We start from the raw sequence: 19571 nt of genomic DNA, 5'->3' as shown, positions 1-19571 counted from the left end.
TTAAGTCTCTTTCTTTCCAACGCCCCCGTCCTATCATGTGTCCTCCTCCTTGGGACCTTCCGTTGGTTTTACGTTCCTTGCAGTTGGCTCCTTTCGAGCCTTTGGAGTCGGTGGACTTGAAGTTTTTGACGCTCAAGGTGGTGTTTCTTGTGGCGATTGCTTCTGCCAGGCGTATGGGTGAGTTGGGTGCTTTCCTTCGTTCTGCCCCGTTTTTGTTGGTTTTGTCGGACCGTGTGGTCTTGCGCCCTCATCCTACCTTTGTTCCTAAAGTGAATTCCTATTTTCACCGGTCTGCTGAGGTGGTTCTTCCGGTTCTTTGTCCTGATCCGTCCTCGGCTGAGGATTCCCTTTTGCACTTATTGGATGTTCGTTGTGCCTTGTTGATTTATTTGTCACGCACGTCTTCCTTTTGTAAAGTGGACAACTTGTTTGTCAATTTTGGTTTGCCGCATCAGGGCCTGAAACCCTCCCTCTCCACGATCAGTCGTTGGATTAAGGAGGCCATTATGTTGGCCTATGCTTCGGTTTCTGAGGTCCCCTCCCTTCCTGTTCAGGGTCGTTCCACCAGATCTGTGGCTGTATCCTGGGCTTCTTTCAAAGGGGTGTCCATGGAGGATGTTTGCAGGGCTGCTACGTGGTCTTCCCCGCATACCTTCATGTCCCATTACCGCCTCCAGGTTGGGGGTGGGGGTTCTGTGTCTTTTGCCTCTTCTGTTTTGTCAGCGGGGATTCCTTAAGAGGTTTTCCTTTTTGTTGCTATACCTCTGTTCATTAAAATATGTTTTCACTGCACTGCTGGTGTGGTCTATTTCCTTACATGAAGCAGATTGCTTTGGTATCGGCTCATATGTGATTACTGTGGCGAGGAAGACAGGACGAGGAGGTAATGCCCCGGTTACTTACCGGTAATCTTCATTACTCCGAGTCCATGTCTTCCTCGCCACAGTATAGTTTCCCTTCCCTCCCGGCCCTGGTGGTGGCTTCATGTCTGCGGCTTGGTTCTTCAGGTCGTGTTGGTGCTTCTGTGTCCCTTTATGGGATTGGCTGGAGCCACTGGGGGCCATCTTGGAGGAGGGGAGGGAGACTAGAGCGCTGTTTTTTTTTTTTATACTTGGAGTTCTGTGTGGAGCCGGAGGCTCATATGTGATTACTGTGGCGAGGAAGGCATGGACTCGGAGTAATGAAGATTACCGGTAAGTAACCGGGGCATTCCTGGTCCTCTTCCAGAGTCTCCGGTCCTCTTCCAGAGCCTCCAGTCTTCTTAGGCTGCTCTCCCTCATTTTCCCGATGATCTTTGGCAACTGCTTCCGGCTAGAACCCCTCCTCTTTCCATGAACCGGATCTTCCCATTTTTCCTATTTGGCTTCCAGTGTCACGAACCTGAAAAGAAAGAAACAAAAGAGATAAGTGAAAATTCTATGTCAGGACAGGAGGCTACGATTATGCTTTTCTCATTTCTTTATAATGAAATGCTCAGCAGCCAATTATGGTAACAAAAAACTACATTTCCCATGAACACTAGGGAACAACCATAGAGTATACAGTATAAAAGGTCACAATGTTAGTCCTTCTTCCTCTTTCTTTGCTGCTCCGCAGCCAGTTAAGTGCTCTTTCCAGTATTTGCTTGTCTTTACTGTGCTTGCATTGTTGTATATTGGTATTCTGTTTACCTTATTTGAGTTGACTTTAGCGCTTGCTGTGCGCTGTGTTTTGCGTTTCCCTTGAGCGCTTTGGCTCCGGTTGCCTGCCGTGCCCGTTGCCGATTTTTCCTTTCCGTTCGTTCGGTTTCTTTCCCGGGAGCATGTTTTCACTTCCCTGAGACCAGGCGCTTCTGTGCGCCCCTGTTTCCTTTCGTGGAGCAGGAGCAGGGGTTGCCGACTTCTACAGGAGCGCGAGCACTCTCAATTCGGATTCCTTGCGGGCAGCCGTGTCGCGCATGCGCACTGGCATTATTTCCGGCTTCCCTGTCGGAGCCGGTTAGAGGAAAGTCGCTTCTGCGTCACAGCCCACAGCCTGCTTGAAATTTGACCCCGTTTGACGCCGGAGTTCTGTGAAGGCTTCGGTTGTTATTTTTCTGCATAGGCTTTGCCTAGAGTGTGTTGCTTGGTATCAGCAAGCCTTACTCCCTCCACTTTTGAATCGTATTGAGCCTGGTTTGGCTTGCTGTGGGGTTTACTACACTCCCCCTGAATTGTGTCTTTGGAACTCCATATTTCCTTCCAGTCATCTTGTGGGCTTTATTTCTACACCTGGTGTATCATGGAAGAGTACTATGGTGAGGATGATGACTACTATTATGAGGGAGATGATTCAGGTTCTCTGGAACATGATTTGGTCGAAGAACTGGACAAGGGTGTCCAGCAGTCGGTTAATAAGGCGCTGGTGCGTGCCATTACTCCACTTAAACAGCACTTGAATAAATATGCGCAGCAACAGGGTTGGTTGCCGGCTGCAAAGAAGTCCTCCAAATCTCTCGCCAATCCTCACAGGTCTGATTTCCAAAAATTGGCTAAGGCCTCCAAGCCTTCTGCGCCTCAAGATACTGATGAGTCTGATCAGGTGCATACCTCAGCTTCGTCTGACCATGATGAGGCTCCTCCACGGAAGCGGGTCTGCAAAGAACATTTTGCTGATGCTCCTGAGCGTCCCCCTGTTCTGACCTTTGAGCCTGCTGATATTCTTCACCCTCAATCTACCTCTTGGCTGCCTTCTCCAGCAGTTGCTGCGTATGTTCAGGCACACATCCGTCAACCGCTGATCATCTGGTGGACACGCCGGAGGTCGAGCCTATGATGGTGACCTACTTAAAAAAGTACGCTAAGGACCCCAAGAAGGGCCTTGACAGGTCTTGGCGATCCTGCCAAGACAAATTGCTTGATTTGCTTGGTCCTTTGACCAAGATTCTGGATCTTGGTTTCCAGGCCAAGGAGGCTTCAGCTCTTGTGGACCCTGATGAACTGATTGAATGGGCGCAGAGGGCTGTATGCCAATTGTGGAATACCAATTGTGCTATATCTTGCGAGAGACGCCGTTCTATTCTCCTAAAATTGGACCCTAAACTGGCGGAACTCTCTACATCTGAGTCAGGTCCAGAGGCGCAAGGCCTTCTGTTCGGACAGCCTTTCTTGAAGGAGCTGACCAAATTTGTTTTGACCTTTATGGCATTGATAAAGCGCAAGCTTCATTGCGACGCGCTATGCGTCCGGTTTTTGCCAAGGCCGGACGACATCGTGGACGCTCGTTCGGCCTTGGTTCACATCAACAGTCCCACAGAGGAAACAACTCTCAACGTGGAGGAGGTCAAGACTCCAGTTATTACACCAGTTCGAATTTTTATCCCTCCCGCAAGGGTAGAGGGAATTATGGAAAAGGCCATTCCAGAGGACAGCAAGGCCATTATCAAGACTCCAACGCTTCAGGTGAGCCTGATTCATGCTTGCGATGCGATTTTGGGGGGCAGAGTGCAGTTTTTCCTCGACAACTGGCGCATGATCTCCAGCGATGCATGGGTGCTGGAAACAGTTCAGGGGTTCAAAATAGAGTTTTACCAGCCCCCGCATCAGATCCATCCTCCCCCTCCTTTAAGTTTTTCCCTTCACGATCAAGCTTGCCTCTCCGAGAAAATCAACGTTCTTCTCAGGAAGGGGGCGATTCTTCCCACGGTCCGTCATCCGACGGGGTTCGTCAGCTCAGTGTTTCTAGTCGAGAAGAAAGGGGGTGGATCGTGCCTTGTTCTCAACCTGAAAGACTTCAACGGAGGGGTCGTGTACCGGCACTTCAAGATGGAGGGCATCCATCTCTTATGGGATCTCCTTCGCGAGGGAGATTGGGTGGTCCGTCTGGATCTCAAAGACGCATATCTATAGATTCCGATATTCCAGCCCCATCGTCGGTTTCTCCAGTTTCAGTGGAAGGGTGTTTGGTACGAGTATCAGGTTCTCCCGTTCGGCCTCTCGTCGGCACCGTGGTGCTTCACAAAGCTTCTGAGGCCGGTTGTGGAACATCTCCGAGCTCAGGGTGTCCGTCTAATTATTTACTTGGACGACATTCTCCTTATGGCGGATTGTCCTCTCAGGCTCCTGACTCATCTGGAGTGGTCTATCGATCTTTTGCAATCTCTCGGTTTTCTGGTCAACATTCAGAAATCGGTTTTGACACCGACACAATCAATAGATTTTCTGGGTTTCAGGATCGATTCGGTTGCCTGTCAGCTTCTCTTGCCCAGCCAGAAAATTCGTTACATCAAGAGGGAGTTGACTTCTGTTATTTCCAGACAGACTGTGTCATTGAGATCGTTGGCACGTGTAGTAGATCTGTTAGCGTCTTCCATTCAAGCGATCTTTCCGGGTCCCCTGGATTACAAGGCAATGCAGCGTCTGAAAATCCTACATCTCCGGAAAGGCCTCAGGTACTCAGATCAGATTCCTCTGTCGGAGGAAGTGAGGTGGGAGATGCAATGGTGGCTGGACCACATGGAGGCCTGGAATGGTCGAGCCCTCTTCGGTGCGTCGCCAGTGCTAGTGATAGAATCCGATGCCAGTCGCTGGGGTTGGAGAGCCTGGTGCGGTCCTGTCTCGACTGGGGGTCGTTGGTCTCCTCAGGAATTGTCTCTCCACATAAACTGTCTGGAACTCCTAGCCGGTTCTTTTGGGATCAAGTGCTTCACACCCCATCAGTCCAACTGCTGCATACTCCTACGGATGGGCAACGTGTCAGCAGTCCGCTATGTCAACAAGCTGGGCGGGACTCGGTCCAAAGTGCTTGTGGAGATAGCCAAGGACTTTTGGCATTTTTGCCTTTAGCACAAGATCACTGTTATTGCGGAGTATCTTCCCGGATGCCACAAACAGATTGCGGATTGGCACTCACAACATCTTCGGGATTTCAGCGACTGGAGGCTTCATCCTCGCGTATTCCGCTCCCTTCTTCGGCGGTGGGGCCTGTGTCACATAGACCTGTTTGCTTCTCACCTCAACACACAACTTCCGCTATTTTACAGTTGGAGACCGGATCCGCTAGCCCTGGCCACGGATGCCTTTCTTCAGGCTTGGCCGTCGACTCTGTGCTATGCGCTTCCCCCATTCATGTTGACCCCCAGGGTTCTGGCTTACACCAAACGGTATCAAGTGGATCTGATTCTGATTACTCCGCTCTGGAGGGCTCAAGGGTGGTTCCCGGTTCTCCTGGAAATGTGTTGCGAGGCTCCTCTCCTTCTTCCCCAGAAGTGGAATCTTTTGCTTGATCCTCTCGAAGGTCCGCATCCCCTGATTCTGTCCGGATCTCTCCAGTTGCTGGCGTGGCGGATCTCGGGGACCGCTGGACGATCCCAGGCATTTCTAGCGACGCTTCCAGATTCATTAGTGAGGCCTGGTCTCCCAATACTCACAAACGATACAAAGAGGCTTGGAAGCATTGGTGTGATTGGTGTGTTCAACGGGAAGTTGATCCCACTTCAGCAGATGTCTCCTTGATCATTAATTTTCTGGCGTCCCTAGCCTCTTCAGGTCTAGCTTATAGGACAGTCAAAAATTTTCGTTCTGCTATTTCGGCTGGACATATCCAGATTGATGGTAAGCCTGCTGGTGAACACCCTTTCATTTCCAAATTGCTTAAGGGTATATGTCTCTCGAAACCGCCCACTCCTAAGTATGTCGCTTTATGGGATGTTTCCATCGTTTTGCGGTTCTTGGAGGCTTGGCCCTCTAATCCGTTGTTGTCCCGCAAACAACTGTCTGCTAAATTGACCATGTTGTTATGTTTTGTTTCTTGTAAACGTGTGTCGGATGGCCGTGCATTGGACTTTGCGGGTCGCAGTTTTATGCCAGAACGCATTACATTTCGTCTTTCTAGACGCACTAAATCTAATACAACTTCGATTATGTATCCCTCTTTTCCCACTCATCCCAACCTTTGCGTGGTGCAGTGTCTCAAGGATTACGAGGTTAGTACTGCTTCTTTACGTTCAGATATGCAGGGTAAATTGTTAATTGCTTTACTGAAACCATTTCGCCCTGTGACTCCAGCTACATTAGCACGCTGGGTACGATGGCTCATGTCAGAAGCTGGCATTGATGTGTCTGTGTTTGGTGCACATTCTGCACATGGGGCGATGGCTTCTAAAGCTTTCTCCATGGGTGTCACTCTCTTTGACATTATGAAGGCCGCAGATTGGTCTTCTGATTCAGTTTTCAAAACGTGTTATTATAAACCAATCGATCATCTTGCTTCTGTGGTGGTGGATCAGCTTTGAACAAGCATAATCGGAGCCTCCTGTCCTGACATAGAATTCAAAACTTGCAAACATACGTGACAAGAATTTTCAATTCTATTAAGGACAAGGAGGCGAGAATTATCCCACCCATTGTACTTGATTTGCATTGTTATTTGCTGTAATCTGTATTGATGATGTTGCAAAACTCTATCATCCCTTATTTCCCCCCCCCTGGTTTATATTCTATTCTCTTGCACTGCTTGGGTATTATGGCTCTATGTCTCTTTTCAGGTTCTGACCCGAAGTAGAGTTTGCCGGTGCCATCCATCTGAGTTTTCCCTCTTTCCTGGTTAGGGGACCCAGTGTTCTTCTACTGCCTGCTTCCAGTTCCTTTGGACATCTGCGGCGTGTTTTGTTCTGTTCCTATTGGTCTACGTCGGATTACCTTATTGGACTTGAACTGTTCCTCAACAAAGAAAGAGGAAGAAGGACTAACATTGTGACCTTTTATACTGTATACTCTATGGTTGTTTCCTAGCGTTCATGGGAAATGTAGTTTTTTGTTACCATAATTGGCTGCTGAGCATTTCATTATAAAGAAATGAGAAAAGCATATTTCTCGCCTCCTTGTCCTTAATAGAATTGAAAATTCTTGTCACGTATGTTTGCAAATTTTGAATTCTTGCACACATAGGAACAAACTACCAGTGAGTCATTTCGTTTTTTGAATTTCTTTCCTAAAACTAAGTTAAGCTTAAACAAAAGGTCCTTGAAAAAAGTGCTTGAATTAATTGCTCTTGAAGAAACTTATTCAAGAAAAAGACAATATTACATGAACGCTTGAACTAATTTGCTCTTGAAGAAACTCATCCAAGAGAAGAGCCATATTAAAAGGATGCTTCGGTAAAAAAAATTGAACAAGTGAACAAAGGAACGTGTTAAGAACTCCAATTTTGTTTGGGGAACATTTAATAGGTTGTAAAATATTCAAGAAGGTATAACATTTAAAGACTGAGACTAAATACCATAGCTTTATTATTTGGTCTAATGCGACATTCAGATCCAGAATTTATTGATTATTGCTTTGTTTTCTGTTTGCAGAGGTGAGACAACTGAAGGGAGTAACACAGTTGTCTAAACTAAAAATACATATCAGAAAGAGTACTCAGGAGAACAAATGTTATTTTATGTATTGATGTCTGAATTATTCACTGTGAAACTAATACTTGACATTGTACTTAAAGATCAATAATCACCTTGTGATATTGTTGTACATATTTTCTAGAATTAGAACATCCCAAGAAACCTTCTTGTACTCTGGAGAACAACCCTCCTGCTTCAACTCCAGTTCGGAGAAAGAGGTCCAGAAATCACAGAGGTATTGCACGCACCAGGAAGGTGCTACATCTTTTTTCTCTCTCATTCCCATTCCCCCTTTCCCCCTGGGCCCTCTGAGAATATCAGAGTACTTATTTACTTCTGGTGCTTAGGGAGTTTCCGAGGAGACTGGGGTTCGGTTGTCGTCATCTAGAGCGAGGAGATCAGGTGAGTGCCTTCCTTGACATTAACCTTTTAATGCCACTCCAACACAGCACTTTGAAAGAACATATTACATTACAAAACATTGGTGATCAAGAATAGAACTTTCCTCCAGATATATATTATTCATTCATGGAATCATCTGCCTCTTTTAAATACTGCTCCTCAATTAGATAAGTACACTTTAGATCCTTAATGTTTGTAGTTCTTGTGCTTTAATGGTTTCCATTCTATGGAACCGTACCTGAAAGATATTTGTCATGGTGTTGTTTGGACTTTTCTCTTTGTAAAGTTACCTTTGTTGCCTTAATGTTTATTCCCTGCTTAACTCCTTCACTGCGGCGGCTATTCCGCCGCAGTGCTATGGGGGAGGGGGGGGCGCGCGGCGCTCCCGTGCTCGTGACGGAACCACTCCGTCACGAGTCTCGGGTGAGCTGTGTTTGTGACGGAACGGTTCCGCCACGGACCCGCCCACCCAATAGAACGCTCAGCGCAGAAGCGGAATTCGCGCCGCGCAGGCGCGGCGAGCGGGCCGTGACGGAACTGTTCCATCACAAGCACAGCTCACCCGAGGCTTGTGACGGAACGGTTCTGTCACAAGCATGCAAGGGGTTAAGGGACACTTCATTTTCCAATGCGCATGATTTCTTCTACCACTGTTATATTTCTTGCCAAGGCTCTATCTTCCCTAATTGCCCTGTGTAATGTTTCTGCTTTAATCCTTGCCTACTTTTGAGTCTGCTGCTGCTTCAGACGTGTGCCCCAGTGAGGCGATTGTGCTTGGGAGCCGCTGCCAGTCTTGCATCGGCAGGTGAGCCAAATCAAGGCTCGATGGTCTAGCTGCACACCAGAACAGGCTGTATGTGTTGAAGCATGCCTCACGTTAGAGGAATGTGTTGGGCAACGGCATGATGGGGTCCATCTTGCCTTGGGCTTTTCCATTGTTATTTATAGAGAATACGCTGCAGCTTTTTGTACTGTAGCGATGATAGTTAACAGCTACAGTATCCTTGCTGAGGTGATTTGATGTTAGTAGGACTTTAGGTCAGGAGAATTAGAGTTTGGGTAGGAAAAAGGAGAATAGTATTTAAATGCGATTTGTATATTATATTATTTCTGATTCTGAATCAGTATGGCAAAGAAAGGTAAGGAGTTACCTGGGATCCCTGAGGGGAAGATTAATGAAGAGATTATTAAAAATGTATACAACATGAGATGAGTAGCTATGTTCATGAGACCATTGATATGACCATGGAAAAAAGGAAGAATAAAAGTGGGTCGGATAATGAATATTGGACCTTATCAGACAGAGACTCTAATAATGGAGAGAAGAAAGGCAAGAAAAAAAGGAAGACGAAGCACATGGATAAAGGGCACATACCCTTAAAGAGAATGGTAGGTCTTAGCACCTTAAAAGGGAGTTGTGCCCAAAGTGGAATGCAATTTAAGAGGAAAGGTGTCCTATGCGGTACACAAGAGATGGGTGCCCTGAGCGGCACGCAAGAGATGAATCCGCAGGATGATGAGTTTTTGGAAAATGTATATCAGAAGGATGATGATAAATTTTTGGATGAATATGTGCTTGACCACCAGCAGCAGGTGATGGGGGTGATAACCTCTTTGCTGAGGATGTTATTCCTTCTGCTTCAAAGGATAGTGTTAAAAACACCTTAGGGGAAGAAATGTTCTCTCCCCATAATATAAAGCACCCAAGAAGTGCAGAATGGTGGCCCTTACAACATGTAGGCAACTTTATTAAGAGGTCGATTAGAAACCAACTTGAAAACGAGGTGAGGAATGCTCAAGATCTGTCATCAAAGATAAAGTCTGATTTACCCAAACTTAGATCCCGAGCTGATCTCCTTTTTATTTAAGATGGGCAAAGATCCCATGAAAGGACTAAAGAGGTCTTTGAAACAGTGCCAGGACTGGCTCTTGGATGTGGTTGAGCCCATTAGTTCAAATAGTTGCCATGACTGAAGAGTCATATATTAAGAGTCTTCCACTGGACCTCAACCTTTTAAGAGGTTGGAGCCAAAGAGTTTGGGTACTATTTGGCAAGCTAATGCTGGCCTTAACTCTGCAAGTCGCAAGGCAATTTTACTGAAAATATACCCTAAGCTAGGGGCTTTAGATGGGGAGGAAGCTAGCAAGAACTCAAAGGGACTTTTATTTGGGAAGACATGGTCAAAAGCCTTGGCAAATATGTTGCAACCTTCACAGCCCCGACAAGGCTCAAAACAACATGCTCAGAGTGCTCAATGGATTTGCTTTTGTCAGGGCCAGCAGAAGGGGACTTTCTGCTGTCCGAGGCTACCAGAGGTCCCAATTCAGTAACTACAAACAGAGAGGCTACGGTAGAGGAAATCAAGCCAGTGCAGGTGCTTCTACCCTCAGAGAGGTTGCTATTAGTAGACACTAAAAGAACTAGCAAGATTATTAGGTCTGTTTCCATCTTCAATTCATGCATTTTTTTCTACTCCGTTACACAATAGAGCAGTGAAGAGAGCCCTTCAGGCAGGCTTATGGTATGGAGACAAGATAAACCTAGACCAGGAGGCGAAGATGATAAGGTAAGGTATTACTTTATTGTACAGTTAATTAAAACCATTACAGACCATCATCAATATACACAGTTTCGTGCTCAGAAAAGAACCTGACAAGTTGTGTTAAAATTGTGATAGACCATAAAAACCCCACTGGGATAAAGGTTAAAAATAATAAAAATAAATAGAGCATACCATTAACCTAAAAGCTGACTCATTTCTCTTCTGACAGTGAGAACCTTGGGAGGTTAGCCCCCTGCATAGATTGGGGTACCTTGCACTCCAATTCTATCAGGCTAGTTATTGAAACCCATGGTACAAAGGGGCAGCAAAAAGAACCCACTGCATACTCTACCACTTGCTTCGTTTCAAGCCAAGAAGGGCATCTAAGCCATACTATCTTTGTTTTTAGGCTCTATACCATTGTTTCTTCAAATTTAGAATTTATGACGATGATACTCAATTAGGACCAGATTTCCACCTAGACACTTGTTGCCACCAGCTTAGTTTTTGGCTTCCTAGTGTGCAAAGATTAAGGTTGATGCCAAAACTACTCCTCATAGTTCTTTGCTTATGTGGAGAGGAACAGAGGATTATGGAGCTATTTTCAAGTCTGTGGCCAGACCACTTTCACTTATTGGACATTCTTTCACTTTATTAAGGTGGGCTTCTACAGCTTCAAGGAATTTTACTATCCGGCAGCTCAGTTGGATGTCGTCACCGGAGAAGCATGCCAGCACTGCTTGCCTGCGGGACCTTATCCGTTTTTTATTAAAAGACGGTCTGAAAAGGGTCCGGCGTTCTTGTAGTTGGTCCCTGCAGATGGCAATAAGGTGTACTATGTTTTCGTAGCCATTACCCCAGAGATGGCACCTGGCTGATGTTAAAGGGTGTAGCCAAGCGGGCAGATGTTCTGCGGAGGGCAACAACCCTAGGCGAGATTTCAGAAATGTTTCTTTTGTCTTTCTAGAGAATCTAGTCTGAAGATATATTTGAGGCCCAAATGCGGTGTAAGATTGTATAGTGAGCCAGCCATGTGCGCGCTCCTCCAGAGAGGCTTTGTCCTCAAAGAATGATACTCCCTAACTATTTTATGTACTGCTTTTTTTAGGCCAGCCGGAGGCTCTGGAGGTTCCATAGTTGTCACAGCCCCAACCAATGAATTGTGTCCTCCAAATATAGTCTTGCAGGGCAGGTTTCTTTAGCTTGCAACTCCTTCCATAGAAGAGCATTGAGCATTTTCACTTCTCTCCTGCCTATTTTGTGCCAGCTTTTTAGGTATGTTCCTTTACGTGCCAGCTCTTCCTTTGAGAACCCAAACTCAAGTCTCATCTGTGCAGGGGGTGTGTACCCTGGCAAGCCAAATATTGTATGCAGAGCTCTTGATACCATGCCATCAACCTCCATTTTCCTTGTTGCCAGGAACCAGTTATTAGCCGTTATTGTTTTGCGCATCTTAATATACATGACTTTGGATTTTTCTTAGTTAATGCACAACCTATTTTCTGTAGAATATTGCGCTGTGATGTCCAGCAGCCGCTGTCTCCCTACCGGGGTCCAGCTGATGAGCACCAGATCATCCACATAGAATAAATTGGACAGCTGGGTGCCCCCTTACTTGGGTGCTAAGATGGAATCAGGTTGGTGGTTAGAGAATTTAGATGCCTGGAATGGAAGAGCAATTTTTGGCTGTAGTCCAGACTTAAGATGTGAGTCTAACTGGCTAGGGTGCACATTTGGGTGTACCGGAGACTGGTAGATTGTGGTCAGACATGGAGAGAGAGGGAGTTGACAGCAGGTCTCTGTGCTCTCATGAGTTTCAGACATTATTTGCAAGGCAGAGCAGTATTGTTTAAGATGGACAATGTGTCTGCAGTGGCCTAGAGAAATTGATTAGAGAGCACAAGGTCTCTTGGGCTGGCAAAGTTGGCAAAAGAGCTTTGGTTGTTTTGTTTAGAACACAAAATTAGTTTGTAGGCAGAATGGGAAACATCATTTACAACGCAACTTTTACCACGCAGTGCCTTTACATCGCAACTTTTACAACGCAAACCATTACAACGCATTGCGCTGGGGGGCGCTCTAAGATAGGGAATAGATTTAATTTACTATCCAACACCTTCCCTACTATCCACGGGCACTGGAGTTGGAATAGTAAATTAAACTATTCACTATCCAGCACCCCTCAACACTATGCGTTGTAAAGGCATGCGTTGTAAAACTTGCGATGTAAAAGCATGCGTGGTAAAAGCATGCGTTGTAATGTCATACATCCAGGCAGAATATTTGCCTTTGAAGTAAAATGTAACTGCGGATTGGAATTCAAGGTTTTTGAGGGATTACAGTGATTGGAAGTTGAATCAGGTTCGCTTCAAGAAAGTAGAACAGTTATGGGGTCCTTTCGCGGTAGACCTTTTTTTGAGCAGGTTGATATTTCAACTAAAATTCTACAGTTGGATGCCGGATCCAGGCTCTCTAGCAGTGTATGCTTTCCTACAGAGTCGAAAGGGGATGAGAACATATGTGCTTTCCCCCTTCACAATGATTTAGTGGATCCTGCAGAAAGTGAGGAGAGTGAAATGTGTTCTGGCACTGGTAAATCCAGTCTTGGTGTCATAGGCATGGTTTCCAAGGCTTTTCGGCACTCGCATACGAAAAACTATTTTATCTTCCTGCAATGAAGGGTCTTTTGAGAGACATAGATGGAGAGGAACATCCGCTTGTTAAGACAGGGGCGTTTGACTTTCTTTTCGGGGAAGTATCAGGAGATCTTCAGGCATGTCAGGACTTTCAGGAAAGGCTAAGGAGTCTTGGGCACCCGGTACTCAGTATGGATTTAATAGAATTTGGAAATTATGGGTACGTTGGTGCAGGGAAAGGAAGTTTGATCCTGTGGAGTTGCCAGTAGTGGAGGTAGTTAACTTTCTGGTGGATAAATTTCATAAGGGCCTTCGGTATAGAACAATACATTGCTACAGATAGGCAGTCTCTGCTGAACACAGTCAGATTAATGGTGGGAGTGTTGAAAACATGTGTTGGTTTTCAGGCATTAGATATTTGAAATTGAAAAGACTAACTGTGATGTTAGCATCATTGTTGTGTCTAATGTCTTGTTGTAGAGGTTTTGATGTCAAAGCATTGGAGGTAAGTAACAGACTCTAGACCCCTTTGGAGTAACCTTTGATATTAAAAAAAGCACAAAAACAATGTCAGAGACCATGTATTATCTGAAATTTGATGCACAGAAGAAGCTATGTTTAGTAGATTTTAAAGATATTATGCTTCCAGAATGCATGAGTATCGCCCTGTCGGGGGGGAACCAATTAATGATTTATTTTGTGAAGCCATTGAAGACAGCATCTACAGCTGCTATTGCAAGATAGGTGAAATGAACAAAGCAGCAAGCAGGTGTCAATTTACAGAAATTTAAGGCACATTCAATGAGACATCCATTGGTGAGTCAGGCCTTTTGAAAAGGTGGGAGAGTTTAATACATTACGAGAGCGGCTGATTGTTCAAATGCTTCTGTATTTCCTAACCATTATTGCAAGCCAATCAAGCATGTGGCAAATCTGATATTAGAGGGCTACCAACTTGCATAATGATAGCCTCTGGTCTTGTAATATAATAGTTATTCCCCCAAAAACGTGTCTAGAGAATCTGAATTTCATTAAAGAGGCAGAGGGTAGCATTATCCCGCCCTCCCCTTCCTGGTTTATGGGAGTGAAATACTTTAATGTGTTGCTAAAATTAAAAAAAAACATATATACAAAATACATTTATAAGAATAACCTCGGTTATTTTATATTTGGAATAAATATTTAACACGTTTTTTGTTGGTTCCAGAAAACAATCAATAAGTCAGTGGACAGTGGATGAGAGCTAGTGTAAGGAAGAATGACGTGAATAAGAAGAGAGTATGTTTAGAGATAAAGACAAAGGAGCAAGATTTGCATTTTAAAGAGGAAGATGATTCCATGAATGGACTATGTATATGTGAAATAAGGTTCTGTTCTGTATTGTCAATGTTTTCTGATGTAATATGTTCTTTAAAGTCCTGCGTTGGAGTGGCATTAAAAGACTAATGCATAATGCTAGCCTCCGTGTCTTTAATGAAATTCAGATTCTCTAGGCACTTTATTTGGAGAATTGCTATTCTTTAATAGCAATGTGCCTCCATTTTATGTTACCACGATAACAAATGCAATTAATAATTTTCTTGTTTTGTAAAATAATATTTTTATAGCATTTACTATCTTGTGTGGCACTGAAATGCTTGCTTACATAGGCAACATATTATGCTATATAGGGTTTGTGGTTGGCAAGATGTTTACTTTGTTTTTGATCCTGTGTGGGAATTGTTTCCATTTATTCAGTGATGACCACTGATGTATGTGATGGATGAAGAAGTGTGAGTGATAGTCATGCAGTTTATGGTCATCAGCTAGCTGGCAGCTTTGAGCAGCTCTGTGGGTCCTTTGAGGTATTTCTAAACATCAAATCCCACTTAATGGTTACTGCACTCCTAAATGCCTTCTGTGAATACCGAAAGTCTTAAAATTAGGATTTTTCTCAATTTAGTAGTAGTGAAGTTAGGACTCCTAACTTTACTACTACTAAATTGAGAAAAATCCCAATTTTAGGACTTTCGGTATTCACAGAAGGCATTTAGGCGTCCTAAAGTTAGTAGTCCTAACTTTACTACTACTAAATTGAGAAAAATCGTACTTTTAGGACTTTCAGTATTCACAGAAGGCATTTAGGAGTCCTAAAGTTAGGAGTCCTAACTTCTGTGAATACCGAAATGAGTAAGTTCATTCTGTGAATACCAAAAGTAGTAAGTGCATTCTGTGAATGCCAAAAGCAGTAAGTTCATTCTGTGAATACCAAAAGTAGTAAATGCAATCTGTGAATACCAACATAGTAGTAAGTTTAGGATTGAGTCTTAAGTTCATACTGTGAATCGGGCCCAAGGACTTCGGGTAATTCAGGATTGCTTTTCTCATCCATGGAAGTACTGGCATCCCAGCCACGTCATTTCCTTTTCTCCTCTCGCCTAATATGGGAACACCACATTGTTGAAGTACAAATAATTATAGATTCCGGTGCTTCGGGAAATTTTTGGGATTTACAGTAGGCTCAGAGTAGGAAGATCACTCAGGTGTCTAATTATTCTTGGGAAGAGGTCACAACTATTGATGGTAGCACTCTGAAGTCTACTATGATTGAGTTAGTCATTGAGCAGAAACAACAAGAACCCATGACATTTGGTCTCATACCGTCTCCTCAATTCCCAGCAATATTAGGGCTGCCCTGGTTATGTCAGCACAGTCCCTTTATTGATTGGAAAACTATGACATTAACCTTCAATCATGACCATTGCAGTGACCATGTTCTTCTTGCCTCAGATGATTCTGAGAAAAGTATTTCTTTCACTAACTCAGATGAATGTGCCCTACCCTCTGTTTATAAGAACCACAGGAAAATATTTGATGTCAAACAATCCACTAGTGTTCTCCCTCACAGGGTCTATGACTGTAGGATTGACCAGCAGCCAGGAACTCGCATACCTTCTAGCAGAGTGCATTCCTTAACGGAGAAGGAGAATGTGTATTTGCAAGAATACTTGGACGAAATGTTGAGAATTTGGTTTATCCGTTCTTCGAAATCACCTGCTTCTTCTTCTCTCTTTTTTTATACCAAAGAGAGAAAGGAGTCTAAGGTGCTGCATAGATTACAGGGTACTAAATACCATTACCATAAAGAATAGGTACCACTTGCCACTAATTTCCTCCCTCTTTGATCAGATAAAGGATGCACAAGTGTTCACCAAGTTGGACTTGCGAGATGCATACCAATTTGTGCGTGTCAAGGAGGGAGACGAGTTGAAACAGCTTTTTGCACTAAATATGGATTATATGAATATTTAGTGATGCCCTTTGCGCTTTGTAATGCCCCTTCGGCTTTTCAATTTTTTATTAATGAGGTTCTGAAGGATATGCTGGATAAATACGTCATTGCTTATAACGATGACCTCTTGATTTTTTCTCCACCCATGCAAGAACATGTAATTCATGTAAGAAGAGTATTAGAACGGTACGAGACAACCATCTGTATTGTAAACTAGAGAAATGCCAGTTTCGTGTACAGCAAGTAAGCTTCTTGGGGTTTGTGGTCTCTCCACAGGGACTCAGTATGGACCTGCAGAAGGTAGCAGCTATCCACCTTTGGCAGGCTCTACAATCTGTAAGAGACACAAAGGTTTCTTGGCTTCGCCAATTTTCACAGGCGTTTTATTTCCATTTGTTTTTAAATTGGCCTCTCCAATCACCAGATTGTTGATAAAGGGAATAATGTTTCAATGGACTCCCAAGGCAGAGGAAGCCTTTTGTAAGCTAAAGGAAGCCTTCACACAAACACCCCTCCTAAGACATCCAAATCCTTCCTGTCCTTTTGTGGTAGAGGCCGATGCTTCCCAAGTGGCAGTAGGGGTGTCCTTTCTGAGGTGGATCCTAGCACAGGGGTTCTTCATCCGGTGGCATATTACTCACGAAAACTGACACCAGCTGACACTAACTACTCAATAGGAGATAAGGAATTAATGGCTATAAAGAGAGTCTTTGAGGAATTGAGGCAGTATCTATTGGGGGACAATCACACAATCACGGTTCTAACTGACCATTGTAATTTGCAGTTTTTAAAATCTGCAAGAGCTTTATCCATGCAGCAATTACGATGGACCCAGTTTTTTAGTGACTATGATTTTGTTACTCAGTTCCAAGCAGGAAAGCGGAACAAAAAGGCAGATGCTTTGTCTTGTCTAGGCTATGAACCCATAGAAATACAAGATGAACCACCCTCTATCATAACTAGAGACAGAATAACCAGAGTCATGTGTTCTGAGGAGGACTTTATAAAACAGGTTAAGGAGGTGCAATAATCTACAGCTATGCAAGACACTGTTAGTATGCAAGAGATCACCATAGACCAAGACCTGTTCTATGTTCAGGGAGGTTTTGTACTCCCCACTCAAGAGTTGAGATTACAGGCCTTATAATGGTGTCACACTGACCCTCTTGCAGGGCATCCAGGGTACAAGAAAACACTAGAATTACTACAGAGACATTTTTGGGGGCCAGCTATGGGAAAGGATACTAAACACTTTGTGCAAACATGTCATGTATGTGCCATAGGGAAGGCTTCTCATCAAAGTCCTACAGGGTTATTACAGCCTTTGCCTACACCCCCACATCCCTGGCATACTTTGTCCTTGGATTTTATAGTGGAATTACCATGCACTGCGAAAGGGAACACTACCCTCCTTGTTGTGGTAGATCTATTGACTAAGATGGCCCATTTCATCCCCATGACTAGTCTACCCACATCTCGGATATTAGCCTCTGTATTTATTCAACAAGTGGTGCGCTTACACGACCTCCCATCAGTGCTAGTATTTGATAGGGGAGCTCAGTTCATTTCTAAGTTTTGGAGGGGGATATGTTCTTTATTGCAGATTGACGTACGTCTGTCCTCCAGTCACCACCCTCAAACAGATGGTCAAACTGAGAGGGTGAACCAATGTTTCGAACAATATGTCAGATGCCAGGTCTTACACTCTCTTACCGAATGGGATGAGTTGGTATGGATGGCTGAGTTTTCCTATAACAACAGTTACCACTTTTCCACTGCTTACTCACCGTTTTATTGCACTTATGGCTTCCATCCACATACTTTGCCAGTTCCTCTGTCCTGCTCCTGCTCTACTCCTGCAGCTTTAGAACTTGTAAAAGAACTACAAGAGATACACAAGACAACATAGGTGAATCTAGAGAAGGGCAAGGTTAGTTATAAGAAGGGGGCGGATGTTCACAGACGCTCAGAGCCCGGATACAAACAGGGAGATGAGGTATGGTTGTCTTCCAAGAATTTGAAGTTGAGAGGGCCTTGCAAATTCAAGCTAAGTACATATGTCCATACAAGATATGCAAGGTAGTGAGCCCTGTCGCAATGAAGTTGGACCTTCCCACCTTACTGAAGATCCATCCAGTATTTCACGTCTCTCTCTTGGAACCAGTGGAACCAGGCACACATCTCCTTAACGCCCCAAATCCTGTAATAGTGGATGATGAGTCAGAATATGAGGTGGGGGCAATCATTGATTCACGTAGAGTAAGAAGCAGACTCCAGAATCTGATACACTGGAAAGGATATGGTGTTGATTAACGGACCTGGGAACCAGCTAGGCAGGTACACGCCCCTCGGTTATTGCGTTTATTTCACAAACGACATCCTGATAAGCCAAAGCCGGTAGGGGGGTGTAACGACCGGATTTTCGGACCAGATAGAATCAGCTCACCAAGACACCACTAACCCAGCCGAAACGTAACCACCTCCCTCCTTAGGACCTATTTACAACAGGTATCTGTGTTCCTACCTAAGGATGAGGAATTAGCAATATACAAGCTTAGATCTTCTAAAATACCACACTCATACAATAAATATAGTCTCACGGCCACATGGGCCCAGACTAATCTACCCTGAGGCAGTTCTGATTACTTACCATTACACACTGGTCACACCCAGTGCTCACTCAAGCCACAATCCTGTGGGTATATGCACTGTGTCCCCCCAGTGCTCTCACTATTTCATACATACACATTGACCACAATCAATGCTCTCATTAACGCCGCTTTCCCTAGAGGCGATCTCACTACACACCGTTTCCCTCCGGTGCTCTCATTAACGCCGCTTTACAACGACGATCACTTTCCGATGAATACCTTCAGCTCTCCATGTTGGGGAATGTCTTATTATCCATTAAAGGTACAATACTACAATATTATGAATCACACAAGAATGGCCAAATTACACGGCGTACAACTTATTCCTTATTTCAAGAGCTCCTCTCCCCCTCATTATTCAGTTACCATTTACCTGGACGGGAATTACATCCGTTCACATAACAGCATCTGACTTGAAGAAAGGCTAACTTTACCATAAGATAATAAAACATACACACTGGTTCACTAAGAACTGGGGTATCTTTATTCATTAACAATATCAACAATATAATACTGCACTATAACATATAGCCTGAAAAGGAAAAGGAAAGGTTAGCATGTGTGTGCACACTAATAAGAAAGGGTCGATGTCACCTTATGAATATGAAGTCTGGACTCAGCAGTCATCTGGGTTCCCTTCTCGTCTGTGCCTTGGCTCGTCTTAGGATCACCTCTGCAGTCACGGATACACGTCTGCACCGCTATGCTCTGTCT

The sequence above is a fragment of the Lissotriton vulgaris genome, chromosome 11 (genome assembly GCF_964263255.1).
Source record: "Lissotriton vulgaris chromosome 11, aLisVul1.2, whole genome shotgun sequence".
NCBI classification, from domain to species: domain Eukaryota; kingdom Metazoa; phylum Chordata; class Amphibia; order Caudata; family Salamandridae; genus Lissotriton; species Lissotriton vulgaris.
The sequence above is the reverse complement of the archived record's forward strand: the minus strand, read 5'-3'. Positions refer to the sequence as shown.